The sequence below is a fragment of the Anolis sagrei genome, chromosome 6, assembly GCF_037176765.1.
Source record: "Anolis sagrei isolate rAnoSag1 chromosome 6, rAnoSag1.mat, whole genome shotgun sequence".
In the NCBI taxonomy this organism is placed as follows: domain Eukaryota; kingdom Metazoa; phylum Chordata; class Lepidosauria; order Squamata; family Dactyloidae; genus Anolis; species Anolis sagrei.
Genome location: NC_090026.1, coordinates 14,395,806 through 14,416,732, shown reverse-complemented (window position 1 = coordinate 14,416,732; position 20,927 = coordinate 14,395,806). Strand labels below are relative to the sequence as shown.

At 45.6% G+C, this 20,927-nt stretch overlaps 1 protein-coding gene across 7 annotated transcripts in view; it reads right to left on the bottom strand.

The window, feature by feature from the left end:
• The window catches only part of FBXL19 (F-box and leucine rich repeat protein 19), a 39,685-nt gene extending 28,264 nt beyond the window's left edge, over nucleotides 1–11,421 (bottom strand). For 3 of the 7 annotated variants that reach the window (XR_010910119.1, XM_060780157.2, XM_060780164.2), the window contains exons 1-2: nucleotides 9,238–11,421; nucleotides 8,949–8,999 (exon numbers count right to left, since the gene is read on the bottom strand). The gene's annotated coding sequence lies outside the window, so the exon portion shown is untranslated. Of the gene's footprint in view, nucleotides 1–2,140; nucleotides 2,309–7,739; nucleotides 8,060–8,108; nucleotides 8,128–8,948; nucleotides 9,000–9,237 lie in introns of those variants that run through there. The other 4 variants (XM_060780160.2, XM_060780163.2, XM_060780161.2 and 1 more) reach the window with 4 other exon arrangements.
• Between the last annotated feature and the right edge of the window lie 9,506 nt (nucleotides 11,422–20,927).

Genomic DNA, 20,927 nt, shown 5'->3' with positions numbered 1-20,927 from the left:
CCCCAGCAGATAGGGGTCTGAATCTTTGTTCAGCTATGGAAACCCACTGGATGTCTTGTACAAGTCACACTCTCTTAGCCTCAAAGGAAGGCAATGATAAATTCCCTCTGAAGAAATCTTGACAAGAAAAGTCTATTATAAGGTCACCTCAGGGTCGCTTCAAGAAATGGGAAATAACTTGAAGGCATACAACAATGACAACCAAAAAGCAGAATGGTTTCAAAGGAAAGAGAATCGGGTCTCCGTGAAACTTAAGACAATTCAAACAATTCTGTTTTGGCAGGGCTGGTCAGTGAGACTCCTGTGGGCTATTGATAGAAATACGAAGGACAGAACACAGCCAATGCCACCTGGCAAATGAAGGTTGGCATGTTCAGAGGATTTGCACCCCCAATATAAGTTCCTCAAGCAAAAATTACACCAGTGTGGGAGCTTTTGTGAAGCCAAACAGAATCCCAGGAATCACCTCAGCACTAGATACATGGGGCAGATCATGCAATATTATGTCTAAGCAACCAAGAGCCAGAGTTTTGAGGAAGCTTATTTTTGGACAACTCCCAGAATCCTATTGCCCATGCTAAGTAAGGAGTTCTGGGTACCATGTGACAAAAAGCAATTTTGCCAAGCCCTGCCAAGGACCTCAGCTTGCTGTTCTTCTACTGTATTGTGACTCATCCAGCTTCACCCACCACTACATTTTTTCCTTGTAAGCAGTAATATCCTACTGAGAAAAGAGGGGGAAAATGTTTATCTAGCACATCCCAAAGAAGAAAAAGAAGCCTCATATGTAACCAAGACTTTGAATTAATACCTGAAACAGAATGACCCTCATATTAAGCGCCAACTGACATACTGAATAAAGAAAATTATGTTTGATTTCTTGTCTCAGGCCTGTCATTTTTTAAAAAATGTTCTTTCCATGAGAAAACTGTCTTCACTTGTATAAATTCTAAAGATCCCACAGCAATATCATTTACAAACAAAATATGTGTATTTAATGCAGATTTTGCCCAATATACCAAGGTTCCCCAATCCAGGCCAAAAAGAAATGCCGAACTAGCAACAGAGAAATACAGCTCTGTTTCTCTGCATTTTAAAGTGAGACATCATCTTCCTCTAACCAGATTGGCTTGAATAAAATCTGGTCACGGTGACAACAAAACTGCATTTGCTTTCCAATTAAAAAGCACAGTTAATTGGGTGCTGAAGTAGGCATGTAAACTTAGGTCCACTGCCTCATCCAGCAAGCTATTTTGAACCCTAGTGCAATGCAGGGATTGGGTCTGTCATATCTGACAGAATAGTACGGGTCTAGATAGATTCAGTCCCTCCCGTGGGTTACAGCTCCCCAAATTGGTAGGCAATCCTGCAGATTGTTTGTTTGGCTGACAGCTCCCTTATTAAGTCACTGCCAGCATATTCTATAATCAGGGAGCATGGGAACTGTAGTTTAAAACATCTGGAAAGCCCAAATGGCTGCATTATATGCTAAACATTTCTGGGCCCTGATGAAGAATCTGACACATGCTATCTTGACTTTCATTGTGACAGGCAGGATATCAGCAAAGAGCAAAGAAATCTATCTATATGTTGTTGGACTGCAAATCCTATCAATCGTAAAAACATAACCAATTGTGAAGAATGCTGACAGCTGAAGTTCTGCAAGATTGGCAGTGCTGTATTGATTCCCACCGGCAAGTTAAAAGTGACTAAATAATATAAATATGATATCGCACCGCCACTCCTCAATCATTAGGGAAAGTCTGCCAGTGTGACCTGACCTCTCACAAGATCCAATCATTGTCTCCAAACTAACTGCCTACTGTCTCCTATCTATTAACACTATAAAAAGGAGGCATGAAATAAGAAGGAAAAAATAGGACAAAAAAATCCGTTACCAAACACCAAGTGCCAAGGTTGTAACAAGTATATTTTGCTACAAAAATAAATACAAGTAGGCGACAAAGAAACCACATTCCTCATCGATAAAGCCTTAGTTTGCATAAAGGATGCAAATTTCAGCAGTTTTTGTAAAAATTGGTCCTTGCTACATTATTATTCTATTTTGTTGTGGTTATAGAAAGTCTAGATTCCCCATCTAAAACTGCTTGTCATTGGAAATCTTGCTTGACCTTCTTACCCCATCAACTTATAGAATTTCAAGTCCTAACAACTAGAAACTTGAACAGCGCTGCTCCAAATATCACCCTCTGAATTGTACAAGGAAGTCACTGTGTACATGTACGGCTCTGAAAGCAATGATACTGCAACAGCAGAAAGAGAGAGAAGAAAATTAAAGGCAAGGGTCAATGTAGACACTTTTGTGTAAAGAAGCAGTAACAAATTAAAGAAAAAACTAGCATGACTTGATTCCAAATAATAATAATAATAATAATAATAATAATACCATCTGCCAGGTACAAAAAGCCACCTTACTGGGATCTGCACACATCATTCGCCGATACATCACACGGTCTTAGACACTTGGGAAATGTCCGATGTGTGATCTAATACAACAGCCAGCAGCGTGACCTTGTTTGCTGTGTACTAATCTTGTTGTGTTCCAAATAATGATAATAATAATAATAAATCCAGAATATAGATCTCGTTTGCTGTAGCATACTGTGCTTTTGTTTCAGTAAAATAAATCTTTATTTATATCCTGCTTTTCTCCTTCACAGGACCCAAAGTGACTTACAAAATATTAAAATAATGTAAACAACAATCCAAATACATCAATGATAAGTATAAAACAAATACAATTTTTCTTTTAAAAAAACAAACCAATATACGCACGCGCACACATGTAACTCCCCAAATCTAGATGCATCCAACTTCACATTAAAGCACGAGGAACTACATTAGAATAAGATTCAAGCAAATGCTATTCTACTTGGGTTGCTAGAGTGGCTAGGAAGCAAGGACTGATATCTAGGTTGTAATTCTATATTTGATACACAGGGATTATGGAGACATTATTTTCCTTCAATCTCAGCCATCTGAACAAAATGATCTTCCTCACAGGGAAGCTGTAAATGCAACAAGAATCAAAGCCCCTTGGATACTTTACAGTCCCTGTTAAAACAATGACACGGATATGGAATAAAAAGAATCTGCTTTTTAAAGGAGGCAACTCTGATGAATGAGTCTATCTAGAAGAATCAAGGAATGGCTTCACTGCTCTTACTTCCTGACTTTCACCTTACACCCAAGTAGCAAAAGACATTATTAAAAAGCATTTATATATGTTTTAATGGAAGGTATTCACAGTGCTTTAGATATAGGTCCTTTACATTCACTGATTTATAGAAGGGGATAGAACAAAACCAATTTGTTTTCCCAAGAAAGAAATAACTGAAAAGAACATATAGGTATCTCAGTTAGGGGTGACACCCCTTAATAAAGCAATCTGCTTTTTGTCCTCCCCATTAAAAATGCAACAGCTGTGCTGCTTTATAAGAGTTACTTACATCAATTCTAACTCACTAGCCTAGCTGTGATCCTTTCTAGGGGGAAAAGTCCTGCCATCAAGGCAACGCATGTATTTCATGCTTTTACAAACCAATATAAAATTAAATCTGGGGGGAAAAGGTGGGGGAAAAAAGAATACTTGCTCTGTAATGACTTGAAAGGAACAAGAACAAGCCAAATATCTAGGCAACAATGTGAGCTATTTTTTTCCTTAAAGGATTCTTCCAGACCTGTTAAAGACCATCATGCCTGCTATACTGTTGGCTCAGAGGTTGAACTCACACAGAAGAACCCTGAAACTTTTAGAGAAGGGGGAAAAAAGATAGCGAATTTTTGAAAGAGTTAGGATCCTGGGGAAGACTAAGCCAAACAATGGAAGCCAGACAACACAGGGAAAGGTCAGGAACATTCTTGATGTTTTTCAGAGAGAACATTTCACAAACATTATCAGTTGTTTTTTTCAAAAAGAACATCCTCCTATAACAATAATTTTCATAGGAAATCTTCCTGAAATGTGTGGGAACAGAATAAGATATGCTGTCAAAAGACGCAGCAAGATTCCATGTTACCAGAAGAAAAAGCAATGCCAAAAGTTTCTGTGAATGTCAACAGCTTGCTTAGCAAAGGCCTCTCTCATCTGTTTCACCACCACCAATGACAGGTACATTGCACAGAAATATGATACAAAATGCACAATTCCCTGGTTTAAAATCTAGGAGGAAAACAAAGTGCTCATGTTCTCTCTTCCATCTTTATTATGCAGATTATCAAATTAGGTCTCACCCTGAGCATGCAACTATTGCTCCCCCACAAAATACATCACCTTGCAGGTGTAATCTCCCCTTGCTCTACATAATATCCACAGAACTTACTGTAAAGCGTGATGTCATCATTTCCCACCACTGGCCACCAGTGATTGGAGAAGGGCCAGGGAAAGGCAGATGTCAGACATAGGTAAGTTCTTCCAGATATTATGTGAGGAGAGGCTGGGCAGAGATGGACAGTTGATGCAGTAAGAACAAGGACTGCGTTAGGAAATGTCCAATTTGACTCTACTCTTTACAGTGAAGGACATATAAAGTAAAACAGGGACAATTGTGAGTATAAAGAGATACCCATATTGTGGGTTCCTGTCATGACATCCAATTTTTAGAAGTTATGTTTCAAGGAAGAATCAAAGAGGAATTTGGTCATGTCGCCAAACCATCTTTTGTGAGAGGGTGCAAATGAATGATTGTTGTCAATGATCTTACAGTATACTTTCAGTTAACAAGCCCCCACTGATATTGGTAGACTCTGCATAAATGTAATTTCTGGTTGCTTGAGCGTTACAAATAAAATTGGCCTAACTAATACTGTATCCCATACTATACCATACCAAAAACTCTCTACTGATGTAATATTGAATTAAAGCGATTAAAAAACAAATTAAGACAAAGAAAGTCAATTTACTGTTACATAGTTTTACTGTAAAAACTAATTGTACTGTGTAATAAAAATGGATTTTAATTTAATTTTTTTAAAGGAAGAGAATTCAGAGATAGTTGCTGCTTTCACACAGTAGAAGACATGGCATCACCTATATTTGAAGAAGAAAAAATAAGGGATAGGTCTGGAGGAAGGTGGCTGTTGTGGTGGCATTACTTAAGGAATGTACAACTGGCACTGATTTTAGGGGGATTCAACTACTAATTTTTCTTTCACTATACCTCCCTTCAATTCCCACCTCAAATAAAAAATACTTGTTATTTCTCTTTCCTACTCTGTCCTCTCTTGCAAGATCAGGTGTAATGCAGGCACAAAATCCTATACCCTAATATACATTTATGGGACCATAGCTCTAATATGTGTGTGTACTGTTTTTCTTCGATTCTAAGATGCCATCAATGGTACAATGAACAGTAATTTCAATAATAACACCAACAGATAAATATCTAAGATAGAACTGAGATTCTAAGGTGCACTCTGTTTTTAGAGATGTTTCTATGGGGGGGGGGGAGTGATTTGGAATCAAATTCTCTCCCTCCCTCCCTCTCTCTATATATATGGAGGGATGATTGGAAGGCTGGATGGCCCTTGTGGTGTCTTCCAACTCTATGATTATATGATTGATACACACACATAAATCCTCCATCCAGCCCCATCAAATTCTCACCCAGAAAATCACCACTGCTCTTCCTAACATCATAGCTAGTAAATGTTGCCAACTCTTCCAATTTCTCTTCTCCCACCTTTCCTGCAAGATCAGGTGGAATGCAGTAAAAAACCCTCCATATATACATTTATGGGAATATGGCTCTGTATGTATGTATGTATGCATCTATCTCCATCCATCCATGCCATTCTCCCCACAGCTTGCAAGGTCAGGGGGGATGCAGACACAAGGCAACCCCCATAATACATCTATGACAGTGATTCTCGGCCTGTGTGTCCCCAGATATTTTGGCCTTCAATTCCAGAAATCCTAACAGCTGGTAAACTGGCTGGGATTTCTGTCCAAATCACCTGGGGTCCCACAGGTTGAGAAGCACTGATCTATGGGAACATGGCTTGACTATATGTGTATGTTTACACACATGTACATACAAACACCTCCCAACCTGCATCCAGTTCTCTCCCACAAAATGATCACTGCTCTTCCTAGCACTGCAGCTGTAAAGTTCTTACGGTTTCTTTTCCCCCAAAACAACACCCCCATCCATGGAAACATGCCCACAATGTATACATATACCCGTATATATGCTTCCTTCCCTACAGCTTGCAAGAGCAGGTGGAATGCAGGCACAAAGCGACCCTCACAATACATTTATGGGAACATGGTTTGACTATATATGTATGTTTATACACATGTACATGCACACACCTCCCAACCTGCATCCAGTTCTTGCCCACAAAATGATCACTGCTCTTCCTAACACTGCAGCTGAAAAATTCTTGTGGTTTCTCTTCCCCCAAAACAATACCCCTTCTATGGAAACTTGCCCCCATCTATGGGAATATGGCTTGACTATACTTGTATGCTTACACACACACACCTCCCAACTTGCATCCAGTTCTCACCCACAAAATGATCACTGCTCTTCCTAACACTGCAGCTGGATTTCTTCTCTTCCCCCAAAACAACCCCCCATGCATACATATACCCATATATATATATGCCTCTGTTCCCACAGCTTGTAAGATGAGGTGGAATGCAGACACAGGGTGGCCCTTACAATACATCTTTGGGAACATGGCTTGACTATATATGTATGTTTACACACAGGTACATATACACACACCTCCCAACCTGCATCCAGTTCTCACCCACAAAATGATCACTGCTCTCCCTAACACCGCAGCTAGAAATTTTTTTGCAATTTCTCTTCCCCCCAAAACAACACCCTTCCTATGGAAACTTGTCCCCAATGCATACATATATCAAGATACATGCCCCCCCCCCCACAAAAAAACCAAACAACTTGCAAGGTCAGGTGGAATGCAGGCACAAGGCAACCCCCACAATACATCTATGGGAATATAGCTTGACTATACTTGTATGTTTACACACACACCTCCCAACCTGCATCCAGTTCTCACCCACAAAAAGATCACTGCTCTTCCTAACACTGCAGCTGGAATTTTTTTTCTAGTTTCTTTTCCCCCAAATATACCCATATATATGCCTCTGTCCCCACAGCTTGCAAGATCAGGTGGAATGCAGACGCAAGGCAACCCCCACAATACATCTATGGGAACATGGCTTGACTATATGTCCATGTTTATATACATGTTTCTCTTCCCCCAAAGCAAAACCCCTCCTATGGAAACTTGCCCCCAATGCATCTATCTATCTATCTATCTATCTGGAAACATGCCTCCTCCCTTCCCCCCAAAACCCCCCAGCTTGCAAGATCAGGTGGAATGTGACCCCCACAATACATCTATGGGAACATGGCTTGACTATATGTCCATGTTTATATACATGTTCCTCTTCCCCCAAAGCAAAACCCCTCCTTTGGAAACTTGACCCCAATGCATATATATATCAGGATACATGCCTCCCCCCCCCCAAAAAAAACCCCAAAGCAAAACCCCTCCTTTGGAAACTTGCCCCCAATGCATCTATCTATCTATCTATCTATCTATCTATCTATCTGGAAACATGCCTCCTCCCTTCCCCCCAAAACCCCCCAGCTTGCAAGATCAGGTGGCCTGCAGGCCCAAGGCGACCCCCAGGAGCCATCTCTGGGGCCCTGTCCCCCCCATGTCCGCACAGGCACATCTACCTCATCACGCCCCAGCCGCGGCCTCCGCGCTGACAGGCCCGGTCCCGGCGCAGGCTTCCCCCAATGGGGCCCTCCATGCTGCCAGTGGCGGGGCCCCCTCCCCTCGATTCCCATGGGCCAACCACCTGCTTGACACATCTCTCTCTCTCTCTCTCCCCGAGGAGCCCCTTGTCTTCCTAGGTCCAGGCAGCCTTCGGGGTCCGGGCCGCCCCTCCAGAGCCCTCTGGGCCCCCCACCTCCTGGGGGGGCCGAAGCAGAGCCATCCTTTCGCCGTGGCCCCCCTGGATCCGGCTGACACGGCCCCTCCCCTCCTTCGCTTCCCTTCCCTTCCCCCTCCCCTCCAGGGGTTAAAACATGAGAAACACACACAGAGGCAGCCCCGTACGCCCGCCAATGCCTTCCCCTTGGAAACCGCGGCCGGGAAACTTTGGTTCCGCGCGGGCTCCTCAGCAGCTCTCTCTCTCTAATAATGCTGCTGCTGCTCTCTTCTTCTCCTCTCTCTCCCTCATCACCCCACCCAAAGGTGATACCCCCTTCCTTTGAAACAATATATATATATATATAAACACAACCGTTTCTCTGCTCAGAGGAGATACATACCCCGACTATGCTTGGGTTTGTTTATTTTCACTGTAGGAATAATCCTCCTTTGCCCCCTCCCAAGCCCAAGGTGACAGAATGTAGGGGAGAATATCCAAGAAAGCAAAACAACAAAGGAGGTGATGGGAAAGAAGGGGGGGGGGGAGGGGGGAAGCAAGGAAAATACAACAGTCTGTCTTGGCATATTTTAATGGGGAGGGGAAAGGTGTAGATCTCATCAGATAATGCATATCCGTGCAATCCGTTTGATGGCTGAACCACCGCCCCCCCTCCTCCTCCTCCCTGCATCTGAGTTGTTGTGATGTTTTCACATGCTGTGTGCGTCCACTCGATCCACACTCTATGTGTATCGAATGCAGGAAGGAGGGCGGGAAGGTGGGGGGAGTTGGCGAAGCATTTCTGTCCCTCCTCCTCTTCAAAACATCACCGGGCTCAAGGCAAGGTGACGAGGGAAAAGGCTAATTTAATTTTGAATGGAAAGCTTAGGGTTATGGGAAATGGGATAAAAAGAGTTTGCTTCTAGGAGAGAGAGAGGCCAACATTTTTAATTCCTGTATTTGATTTTTTTTTCAAAGGGAGGGGAAAAGGGAGAGCAGGGCAGTGGCTTACCTTTGGGAAGCGCATCCAGGCACCAAAGATTCCTCCTCATCCATCAGAAGCCTCCAAAAGAGAAAAGATGCTGTACGTCTTACAATCGCCACACTCACACACTCTCTCACGCACACAGACATGCACATATCCCAGGCAGGCACTAGCGAAAAGGTGGCCAAGGATGGGAGGAGATTGGAGATGTGGAATACAATCCCTCCCCACCACCACCATCACCTCCACCCCACTTTAAAAATCCATGGAAGGTTTGGGAGGAGGGAGAGGAGGAGAGAGAGGGGGGTTCACTCACCTGCTGTGTGGCCATGGTGTGGATGGTGATTCTAAGGCTGGATTTGTTGTCATGGTGGGGAGGGGGGCTTGTGGAAGAGATCCTGCCAGTTGCTGAAGGATTTGTGCGTGCGCCTCTCTCTCTCTCCTTCTCAGTCCCCCCCACAACACTGAAGTGGGGGGGGGGGAGAAGAAGAGGAGGAGGGGTGGGACGATCTCTTACAGATGCATAGCAGCAGTTTCCCCCCACAACACAGACACACACCTCAGCCCCTCTCCTGCTGTACCCTCCACTGTTCCCTTCCTTGCCCTTGGGAGAAAACAAGGGGGGTGATGTGTGAGAAGGCACCCTTCCTCCCCCTTTTCAGCTCCACAGGACATTAAAACACACAGAGAAACACACACAGAAGGGCAATCTGGGCCCCCACATCTCCTCAGGGTCCCCTAAATTTGGGTAAGGAGCCTTGGTATTGCCTGCACGCAAACTCCAGCCCCCTCCCCAAAACCCTCCTTGCTTCTTCCTGACTCCTCCTCCTCTGCTGCCCACCACTGAGGTTTGCCTCAGTTGCCCAAACACCCACCCTCCCCTTTTTTCAAATGCAGGCAGACCACTCCCCTCTGGAAACCCACTCCTTGGGCTTAGTGGAGGTGGGAAAAGAAGAGGGGAGAGAAGGGAGAGGAGGGGGGCTTGCTCTCTTCTTGGCTGGAAGGAAGAGGTGGTGGTGATGGGGGTCAGCAGCTTCCCTTCTGCTTGGCTTGTTACTCAAAATTCACTTTGCAGCAGGCAAGGTGGTGGACTTTATCCTGTAACCCATGCCCCCCCTCAAGTATACCAAAATTTTAAATGACTTTGTTTTTTGTTTTAGCCAAACAGGAATATACCTTGCTCCGGGCCCAAACCTGCTTTGCTTATGATCTTCCAACCTGTCCTAGCTTTCCTGAAACCAAAGGGGATGTAACCTGAAACCTTTCCTGTTCAATGAGGGGGTGAGTGCACCCTAAATCCACTCCTTGGGCTTAGTGGAGGTGGGATCAGAAGGGAGAGAAGGAAGAGTTCCCTTCTTCTTGGGCTTCAGGCTCAAAACTCTATCTCCATTCACTCTTCAGCGGGAAGGGCGGCAGGCTTGATCCTGTAAAACATGCCCTTCAATAATATGCAAGATTAAATATTGGTTTCAGGACAGCAGGGATCTGCCTGGCTTCAGTGATAAAAGGCCCAGTCTCTTTAACTAGCAATCTTTCAACCTTCCCTGCTTTTCCAAAGCAATAAAGGGAGTGATATTTAGCCTCAAAACCTTCCTATTTAAAGGGGTGGGGGTCCCTTTAAGCTCTTCCCAATTCCAAAGGGTGGGGTGCTTGGTGCCTCCCCTCCTTTCCCCTTTCTTCAAGGGGGCTTTGAGCTGCCCAGCAGTCTCCCCCCAAAACCTGCCTATTTAATGGGGTGGAGGCCCCTTTAAGACCTCCCCAAATCTAAAGGGTGGCGTGCTTGGTGCCTCCTCTCCTCACCCCCCCAAAACCTGCCTATTTAATGGGGTGGGGTCTCCTTTAAGCCCTCCCCCATTCCAAAGAGTGGGGTGCTTGGTGCCTCCCCTCCTTTCCCCTCTTTTCAAGGGGGTTCTGAACTGCCCAGCAGTCTCTCTCCCCACAAAACCTGCCTATTTAATGGGGTGGGGTCTCCTTTAAGCCCTCCCCAATTCCAAAGAGTGGGGTGCTTGGTGCCCCCCTCCTTTCCCCTCTCTTCAAGGGGGCTTTGGGCTGCCAGCAGTCTCTCCCCCCCAAAACCTGCCTATTCAATGTGGTGGGGGCCCCTTTAAACCCTCCCCAATTCCAAAGGGTGGGGTGCTTGGTGCCCCCCTCCTTTCCCCACTCTTCAAGGGGGCTCTGAACTACCCAGCAGTCTCTCCCCCCACATAAGGAGGCACTTCAAACCCACCCCCCTCCCTCCAAACGTTCAGATCTCGCAATGGGGCGGGCTGCCTCTTCCCCTTGTGCCTCATAGAGAGGCGAGCTAGGCCTCAGGCTCCTGGCAGAGAGAGGAGCAAGGCTCCCGGCCTCTTTCATCCTCTCCTCTCCCCCCTCCTTCCACCCCACAGTCATTCACTCGCACATACTGATACACCTCGCTCACACAGAGATGCACACAGCCACACAAAAACTCATAATGGCGGCCCCAGGAAGCCCAGCAAGGGACGCTCGCCGCGCGGGGGCCGACGGGAGTCGTAGTTCTCTCCACCCCTCGGGACGCATTCGGCTCTGCGGCGCGAGGGAGGGGCTCGGACTACAAACCAAGATGGCGGGCAGGGCCTCGCCGCGGTGCAGTCTGGGAATGGTAGTTTTGTCGCCCCGGCTCGGTGCCTTAGGCCCTGTTGGTCGCTACGGCGAAACAAGAGATGTTTGGACTACAACTGAAATGGCGGAGAGGCGGCTGAGGAAGGAGGGGCTTGGCTCCTCCCTCCCCAGTTAGGCCATTTATGGAGGTCGCTAAGCAGCACGGGGAAAAGAGTTCTGTTGTGTCTCAAGGAGATTGAGGACTACGAGCAAGATGGCAGAGGGAATATGTCCCCAATGGCATTGTGGGCTGTGGAGTTAAATCTCTTCAGAGAGCAAAGAACAGAGCTCTGAGGATTACCTGGGAAGGAATCCCACTGGAGCATTGCAACACACCCAAATACCTGGGAGTCACTTTAGACCATGCTCTGACCTACAAGAAGCACTGCCTAAACATCAAGCATAAAGTGGGCGCTAGAAACAACATCATACGAAAGCTGACTGGCACAACCTGGGGATCACAACCAGATACAGTGAAGACATCTGCCCTTGCGCTGTGCTACTCCGCTGCTGAGTACGCATGCCCAGTGTGGAACACATCTCACCACACTAAAACAGTAGATGTGGCTCTTAATGAGACATGCCGCATTATCACAGGGTGTCTGCGCCCTACACCACTGGAGAAATTACACTGCTTAGCCGGTATTGCACCACCTGACATCCGCCGGGAAGTAGCAGCCAATAGTGAAAGGACCAAAGCAGCTCATCCCGTTTGGGTATCAGCCACCACGTCAACGACTTAAATCTAGAAATAGTTTTCTTAAATCTACAGAGACACTCACTGGAACACCCCAGCAAGCGAGAGTCCAAAAGTGGTAGGCCCAAACCCAGCACCTCAATCCATGGGTGATACCAGATGAGAGACTCCCCCCTGGGCACACAGAAGACTGGGCGACTTGGAAGGCGCTGAACAGACTGCGCTCTGGCACCATGAGATGCAGAGCCAATCTTAAGAAATGGGGCTACAGGGTGGAATCCTCGACATGCGAGTGCGGAGAAGAACAAACCACTGACCACCTGCTGCAATGCAACCTGAGCCCTGCTACATGCACAATGAAGGACCTTCTTGTGGCAACCCCAGAGGCACTCCAAGTGGCCAGATACTGGTCAAAGGACATTTAACCAACTACCAAGTTTGCAAAATCTGTGTGTGTTTTTTCTTTTTCTTTTTAATCTGTGTGTTTGTTTTGTTCTGTTAGAATTGTAATCACAATGGTATGGTTGCTGATGACACGATAAATAAATAAGAGAGCAAAGAGTTCTTCTACATTTTGATTTAAACCCAGATATTTTTATAGGCAACGTTATCTCTAGTGAGAATGGAAAATATTGTATTGACATTGTGAACCTCTGAATCATAGAATCAAAGAGTTGGAAGAGACCTCATGGGCCATCCAGTCCAACCCCCTGCCAAGAAGCAGGAATATTGCATTCAAATCACCCCTGACAGATGGCCATCCAGCCTCTGTTTAAAAGCTTCCAAAGAAGGAGCCTCCACCACACTCCGGGGCAGAGAGTTCCACTGCTGAACAGCTCTCATAGTCAGGAAGTTCTTCCACATGTTCAGATGGAATCTCCTCTCTTGCAGTTTGAAGCATTGTTTCGCGTCCTAGTCTCCAAGGAAGCAGAAAACAAGCTTGCTCCCTCCTCCCTGTGGCTTCCTCTCACATATTTATACATGGCTATCATATCTCCTCTCAGCCTTCTCTTCTTCAGGCTAAACATGCCCAGCTCCTTAAGCCGCTCCTCATAGGGCTTGTTCTCCAGACCCTTGATCATTTTAGTTGCCCTCCTCTGCACACATTCCAGCTTGTCAATATCTCTCTTGAATTGTGGTGCCCAGAATTGAACACAATATTCCAGGTGTGGGCTAACAAAAGCATAACAGAGGGGTAGGATTATTTCCCTGGATCTAGACACTATGCTCCTATTGAGGCAGGCCAAAATCCCATTGGCTTTTTTTGCTGCCACATCACATTGTTGGCTCATGTTTAACTTGTTGTCCACGAGGACTCCAAGATCTTTTTCACACGTACTGAGCATGTGTAAAGTTCAAAAGGGATTTTTATCCTCCCCCCATCACTTTCAAAATCAGAATACAGCTAGTTGAGGCATGGGCAAACTTGGGCCCTCCAGGTGTTTTGGACTCCAACTCCCACAATTCCTAACAGCCTCAGGTCCCTTCCTTTCCCCCCTCAGCTGCTTATGCTTGTTTTCTTGTTTTCTGCTGACCTGGAGACTAGGATGCAGAACAATGGCTTCAAACTACAGGAAATGGTTTCCCCTTTTGTGGTATGGAAGTTGCTGAAGGGCAGCTAGGCGGATGGATGTGGCACCACTGGATATTATTCCATTATCCAGGAGGAGACCACCAGGAGTGCCAGAGAGAGAGAAAATGTCCCACTTTGGGGAGTGGAGGGTGAGTTGAAGGAGGAAAACAATTTCCCCATGTTTTCCTGTTATTCCCCCCACATATGTCCCTGTCGTGGAAACAACCCTCCTTTATGATATGGGAAAGGAGTTATGGTTTTCCTCCTTCAACTCCACCCGCAATAAATGGGACAACCCTCCTCTCTCTAGGGCCTCCGCCCAGATAATGGAACAGTACCCATCATTTTTTGAACTGTGGTGTTGGAGGAAAATTCTGAGAGTGCCTTGGACCGTGAGAAGATCCAACGAGTCCATACAACCAGTCCAAATAAAGCCCGGCTGCTCACTGGAGGGAAGGAGGCAAAGATGAAGTACTTTGGACACATCATGAGAAGACAGGAAAGCTTAGAGAAGACAATTATGCTGGGGGAAATCGAAGGAAAAAGGGCAAGATTAATGATGGATGATATCCTTGAAGTGACTGGCTTGACCTTGAAGGAGGTGGAAGCGGTGATGGCCGATAGGGAGCTCTGGTGTTGGCTGGTCCATGAGGTCACAAAGAGTTGGAAGTGACTGAACGAATAAACAACAGCAACACCCACCAATGCTTCATTACAGGAAAGTGACTCTGGAATTGTAGTCCATCATCTGGAGGACCACATAAAATGACATAGTAGTCTGACACATGTGTTCTAGGGGAATCGATGAAAGATATTCTGAAACTAGAACCAAAGCCAACACGGGCTCCTCAATTCATCTCAATGGAGCTGTGGACTGTGGACTACTTTTGGGGTCTGATTTTTCCATAAAAGACTGTTCGTAACTGTCTGGGGTCCACAAATAATTGAATGAATGATTCCAACGTTATTGCTACTGACTTTTCTCTCTGTGTTGTTCTTCCCTCTTGAGTTTGCAGGCAGCAATGTCAGATGTTCAAAGTGAAAGAAATTGAAATCAACCTGCATCACACTTTTTTTTACCATGTCTTTGTGTATCTGCAGAGGAAGAGACACCAGTGACAATGAAGAGGAGGAGGAGGAAGAGGTTTCTGTTATGCAGAATGGCCGTGATCTCAAAGATTGCCTTGTGATTGGTTGATTGGTTCTGGACTGGAAGGATGACTGTAAGTGGGTTGTTGTAGGTTTTTCCAGGCTATATGGCCATGTTCTAGAGGCATTTTCTCCTGACGTTTCGCCTGCATCTATGGCAAGCATCCTCAGAGGTAGTGAGGTAACCTCATTACCTCTGAGGATGCTTGCCATAGATGCAGGCGAAACGTCAGGAGAAAATGCCTCTAGAACATGGCCATATAGCCCGGAAAAACCTACAACAACCCAGTGATTCCGGCCATGAAAGCCTTCGACAATATGATGACTGTAAGGTTATGAACAATAGTGGTGACAGGAATGCTAGCCATGATGCCAGGGTGAGAGTTGGATAACCCATTTGGGGAAGGGGTCCTTGTGACAGCCATCATGGTCACTTGAGCTACTGTCATGGGGACCACACCTTTGAGATAATAATGATATAAAACTTTATTTATATTCTGCTCTATCTCCCCGAAGGGACTCAGGGCAGATTCCAGTCACAAAAAATGCAAACATCAATGCCTGAACATAACAACTAATACATACATAATAACAAAAATTAAACTCCACAGCATATAAAAACAAAGAAAAGAAAAGAAGAAAGAATGGTAAGAAGAAACAATAAAGAAGAGAAGGAAAGGTACAAATGATGGAAGGAAGGAAGGCAGAATAGAAAGAAAAGAAGAAGAAGGAAGGATGAAGAAAAGAAAGAAGGAACAACAAAGAAGAGAAAGAAAGTCAGAAATGTTGGAAGGCATCATGAAAGGGAAAAAAAGATGAAAGGAGTAAAAAAGAAAGGAAAGAAGGAAAGGTAAAGAAGAAATGATGGATGGATGTCAGGAAGGCAGAATGGAGGGAAGAAACAAAGGAAGAAGGAAAGAAATGAGAGAAGGAAGGAAAAATGGAAAGAAGAAAAGAAGGAAGGAAGAAGGAAAGAAATGAGAGAAGGAACAATAGAGAAGAGAAACAATGTCAGAAATTATAGAAGCAAAGAAGAAAGGCATGGAAGTAATATATATGTTGATATATGTTGTTGCAAAGCATTATTTGATTGCCCTGACTGGAAAGTGGTTCATGCTGAGCTCGCACCTGATCCTGCTCCATCGGGCACACACTGTGGAAAAACCCTTTGGGTGTCACTCATGTGCCAAGAGCTTCTCTCAGTGGTCGGACTTGGTGTACCACAAACGGACCCACATGGGTGTCAAACCACTGGGTCTTGCCGCACCCAGTGCGGCAAGTCCTTCTTAAAGAGTTCGCACCTCATCCACCATCAGATCATTCACTTGGGCAATAAGTCCTTCCAATGCAACACCTGTGGCAAGCGGTATGGTGACAGCTCCTGCCTCACTAACCACTAGCGTTCCCATACAGGTGCCTGCCCTTACCTCTATGCCCACTGTGGCAAATGTTTTGGTCGGTCATCCAGTCTCATCTGCCACCAGCGAGTCCATGGGGACTCAGCCCCTGCTCCTGGACATAAGCCACAGCCACGAGGGATCCGGATGGCATGTGCTCACTTGCCAAGCAGTGCGGATAGTAATTCGAAACATATCCTTTCCCCTCAGAGGGTGCTGACGTCGCTGGGATCTTTCCTCATGCTGTCCATTTTGCCCACTGTGGCTCGAATTTACCCACGTTTCACGAGGATTATGTTGTGGCATGGGGGGTGAAATAAAAGGAAAGACAATGGGGAGGAAGAGGGGCAATGAAATGGTTAGTCACCATTTGTCAGAAGGTGATTGATGAGTATCCAAATCATGAATTGCTACTGTAATTGCTACTAAAGAAACGTGATTTATTCAGGTGACCAAAGAACTAATATTTTAATAAGAATGTACTGAGATTTACTCTTTGCTGTGCCAATTCATTAAAAGGTATAAGACAGGTAGTGGGAAAGTACAACCCAATTCCCATTTCTTCTATCCCCAAATCTGCCTGGTATATTGTCAAAAGTCACAGAACTTCCTTTCTCCCTTTTATTATTATTTTTCTGTGTGATTTTAAGACACCGTTTTTGCCCCCAAACCTCCTATAGATATCCAGGCTACCCACAAATACAATGCTCCATATCTTTTCCCTTCGACCATCTCCCAAATTTTCTTTGCGGCAGAAATGGAAGTGTTGTGATGTCAGTTGAAGGGAATGGTTGACATTCTGAAATGATTTGGAAGAAATCGGCTTCCGCCTCTTGCGCAGTTTCAACCGGGATATTAATTTCAATGCTTTGGTTTATCAGACATAATTCAGATCCTGGGATGGACTAATATGGAATAATGGTATTCAAAGATAGTGTATTGTTTAATTGGGCATCACATATTTGGTCATCCTGCATTTGATGATGAAAGGTCTGAATTCTTTGCTGGTATAATTCAGAGAATGATAATTTGGTATCTCAGTCAACAATGGAAGTAGGTCGACAGAGCAGTTTATTATTGAGTTATTGGGATTAACTGTTCCTTAGAGAAGAAATTAGATCCTAGGACTGGTTGCTTAGGATTATAGTTGGCAAGAGAAAGAACATTGCCTTGGTATCTAGGTAACCAAGATAGCAGAAGCTTTAGTAAATCTTTGGCTGTCAAAAGAAGCTGGTGAGTGGAATGGCAGGCCTTGGTTGACTAGTGTGTAGGGCAGTGGTTCTCACCCTTCCTAATGCAGTGACTCCTTAATACAGTTCCTCATGTTGTGGTGACCCCCAACCATAACATTATTTCTGTTGCTGCTTCACAATTGTAATTTTGCTACTGTTATGAATTGTAATGTAAATATCTGATATGCAGGATGTATTTCATTTGCTGGATCAAATTTGGTACAAATACCCAGTATGCCCAAATTTGAACACTGGTGGAGTTGGGGCGGGGGAATTGATTTGTCATTTGGGAGTTGTAGTTGCTGGGATTTATAGTTAACCTACAATCAAAGAGCATTCTGAACTCCACCAACGATGGAACTGAACTAAACTTGGCACACAGAACTCCCATGACCAAAAGAAAGTATTGGAAGGATTTGAGTTTTGGAGTTGTAGTTCTCACCTACATCCAGAGAGTACTGTGGACTCAAACAATGATGGATCTGGACTAAACTTGGCACGAATACTCCATATGCCCGAATGTGAACACTGGCGAAGTTTGGGGAAAATAGTCCTTGACATTTGGGAGTTGTAGTTGTTGGGATTTATAGTTCACCTACAATCAAAAAGCATTCTGAACCCCACCCATGATAGAATTGGGCCAAACTTCCCACACAGAAACCCCATGACCAACAGAAAATACTGTTTTCTGATGGTCTTTGGCGATCCCTCTTACACCCCCTCACAACCCCCCCCCCCCCGAGTCCCGACCCCCAGATTGAAAACCCCGGATGTAGGGCAATGTCTAGTGGAATGGCAGGCCTTAGCTCCCATCTTTGTATGAAGTAGTGATCTCTCGGGTTACTGGGAAAAAAGAGTGTTTACCCAGGTGCTGAGCTTTTGGCTTTGTAAGAGCTTGATTTTGAAACCAGGTAGTGCTAGGTTGGGTTAGAAGTTACATTTCACCACCTTCTCCAAATCAGGCTTCTTTCTGGTTATGCCAGAGTGTGGTGCTTGTTATCCACAGCCATGGCATTTATGGTTCATGGAAGTTGTAGTTCAACATGTCTGAAGAGTGCTAGGTTGGGGAAGGTCTAGTTTTCAACCTATCTGTGACCAGAGCAAAGTTGTTTTTGGATCAGCAGCCAATCTGTTTTTATTCTAAACGCAGAAGAAAAAATAGGACCACACTTTACTGAACCTTCTTCACATATTTTGTAGCAGAATTACTGTACGTGGTTGTGGCTGTGGAGTAGCACATGGGCCTATCCAGTCAATGCATGTTTAGGTTTTTGTCCATTTTTTATAGAAAGATATTTCACACTTCTGGCGCCAGGAAAATTTCCTTCATCCCTCCGCCCTTCCCAATAGAAGCTGGTGGAGTTCTGTATCTTTCCAATAACGTCAGTCCCTGGTCCCTCATCCACTTCTAACATCCTATTTTGGCTTGTGGGATGGGAAGAGGAGGTGGTATGAACCCATGAAGCAACTCAGAATTTTGAAAGAAGTGATTTGCATGGAATCAAAAGCAATGTGTCTGAAAATGTGAATGGAAGTTTAAACAACCTGATAGATTTCAAAGAATTCAAGGCTGTCAAATTGAAATCTGGAGATGATTCCCACCTTTATTGGTTATGTAGAAGATGGAGCCTTTGGTGTAGACAACTCAAAACACAACAATATGAAGTGGAATGGATTTTAACCTCCAGGGGTTTGACTCTTTAAATATGGTACAAAGATTTGTTGTGTGCCTTGGAGTCATTTCCAACTTACGGGGCATTCATTAAAGTCGAACGTTGAATGTGTGTTGCTGCTAAGAAACTTACGATCATTCTTGATTATTGACGGACCATTCCCGGAATTGCTGCACTTTAAGAACTTTAAGAATTGGCACTTTAAGACCTGGCGATATCTTGCACTTTAAGAACTGACTATATCGATACCACCATCCGAATCGCCGCTACCCATGTGGCCCCCTGCCCCCCTTTGGATACTGTTTACGCTGCTCTGGTGTGGTGGTGGGGGCGGAAGAAGAGGTGGCCCGGAGCCTGGGATTGAGAGTGTGGTGGGGAGGGGGGAGGAGGGGGAGAGGGGATGCTGGCAAGAACTAATAAGGTTAACAACAAGCATAGGAGAAAATACTCTTATGGCTCAGAACTGCGGCATGGAGGGGGGGAGATGTTCCACTAGCCGAGGGGCCCCCATAGAGGTCGTGGTGGGAAGGAGGAGATGCGGGAGAAGGAGACCACGAATTCGGCCTAATTCGGACCGCTTTCCCAAATTAACTATTCCAAATAGGTCTCCTAAGGGAATTTGGTGTAACCAGGTGAGCGGGCCCTCTGGCTTGAAGGTGGTGTTGTTGAACGCCAGGTCTGTCAACGGAAAAACAACTTGGATTCAGGACTTAATCCTGGAGGAGCGGGCAGATCTGGCGTGCATCACGGAGACCTGGCTGGATGAAGCGGGGGGCGTAAATCTCTCCCAGCTTTGTCCTCCAGGTTTCTCCGTGCAACACCAATCTAGAGCCGGAGGACGGGGAGGCGGGGTCGCAGTAGTCTACAGAGATTCCATCCATCTAACCAGGAGCCCCATCCCGCAGACCACAAATTTCGAATGCGTCCATCTGAGGGTGGGTGACCGGGACAGAATAGGGATTCTGCTAGTGTACCGTCCACCTCGCTGCACTACAGTCTCCCTTCCTGAGCTAGCGGGGGTGGTCTCGAGCCTGGCTGTGGAGTCCCAACGGCTCCTTGTGCTGGGGGACTTCAACATCCATGCCGAGGCAACCCTCACAGGTGCGGCTCAGGACTTCATGTCTGCCATGGCAACCATGGGGCTGTCCCAACAAATAACTGGCCCCACCCACTGCGCTGGACACACATTGGACTTGGTTTTCTGTCAGGGATGGGAGCAGGGTGGCGGTGTGGAGGAGTTGTCCATCTCTCCGTTGCCATGGACCGACCACTTCCTGATTAGATTTAGGCTCACTGCGCCCCCTACCCTCCGCAAGGGTGGAGGACCCATTAAGATGGTCCGCCCCAGGAGGCTTATGGATCCGGACGGATTCCTGACGGCTCTTGGGGAGTTTCCCGCCACCGCGGTAGGTGATAATGTCGAGGCCTTGGTCGCTCTCTGGAATGGGGAGATGACCAGGGCTATTGACAAGATCGCTCCGGAACGTCCCCTCTCAAGTAACCGAGCTAAACCAGCTCCTTGGTTCACTGAGGAGCTGGCAGCGATGAAGCGAAGGAAGAGGGTTCTAGAGAGCGTGTGGCGATCGGACCCAAACGAGTCAAACCGAACACGGTTTGTGTCCTTTTTGAGGGCATATGCCGCGGCAATAAAGGCCGCAAAGAA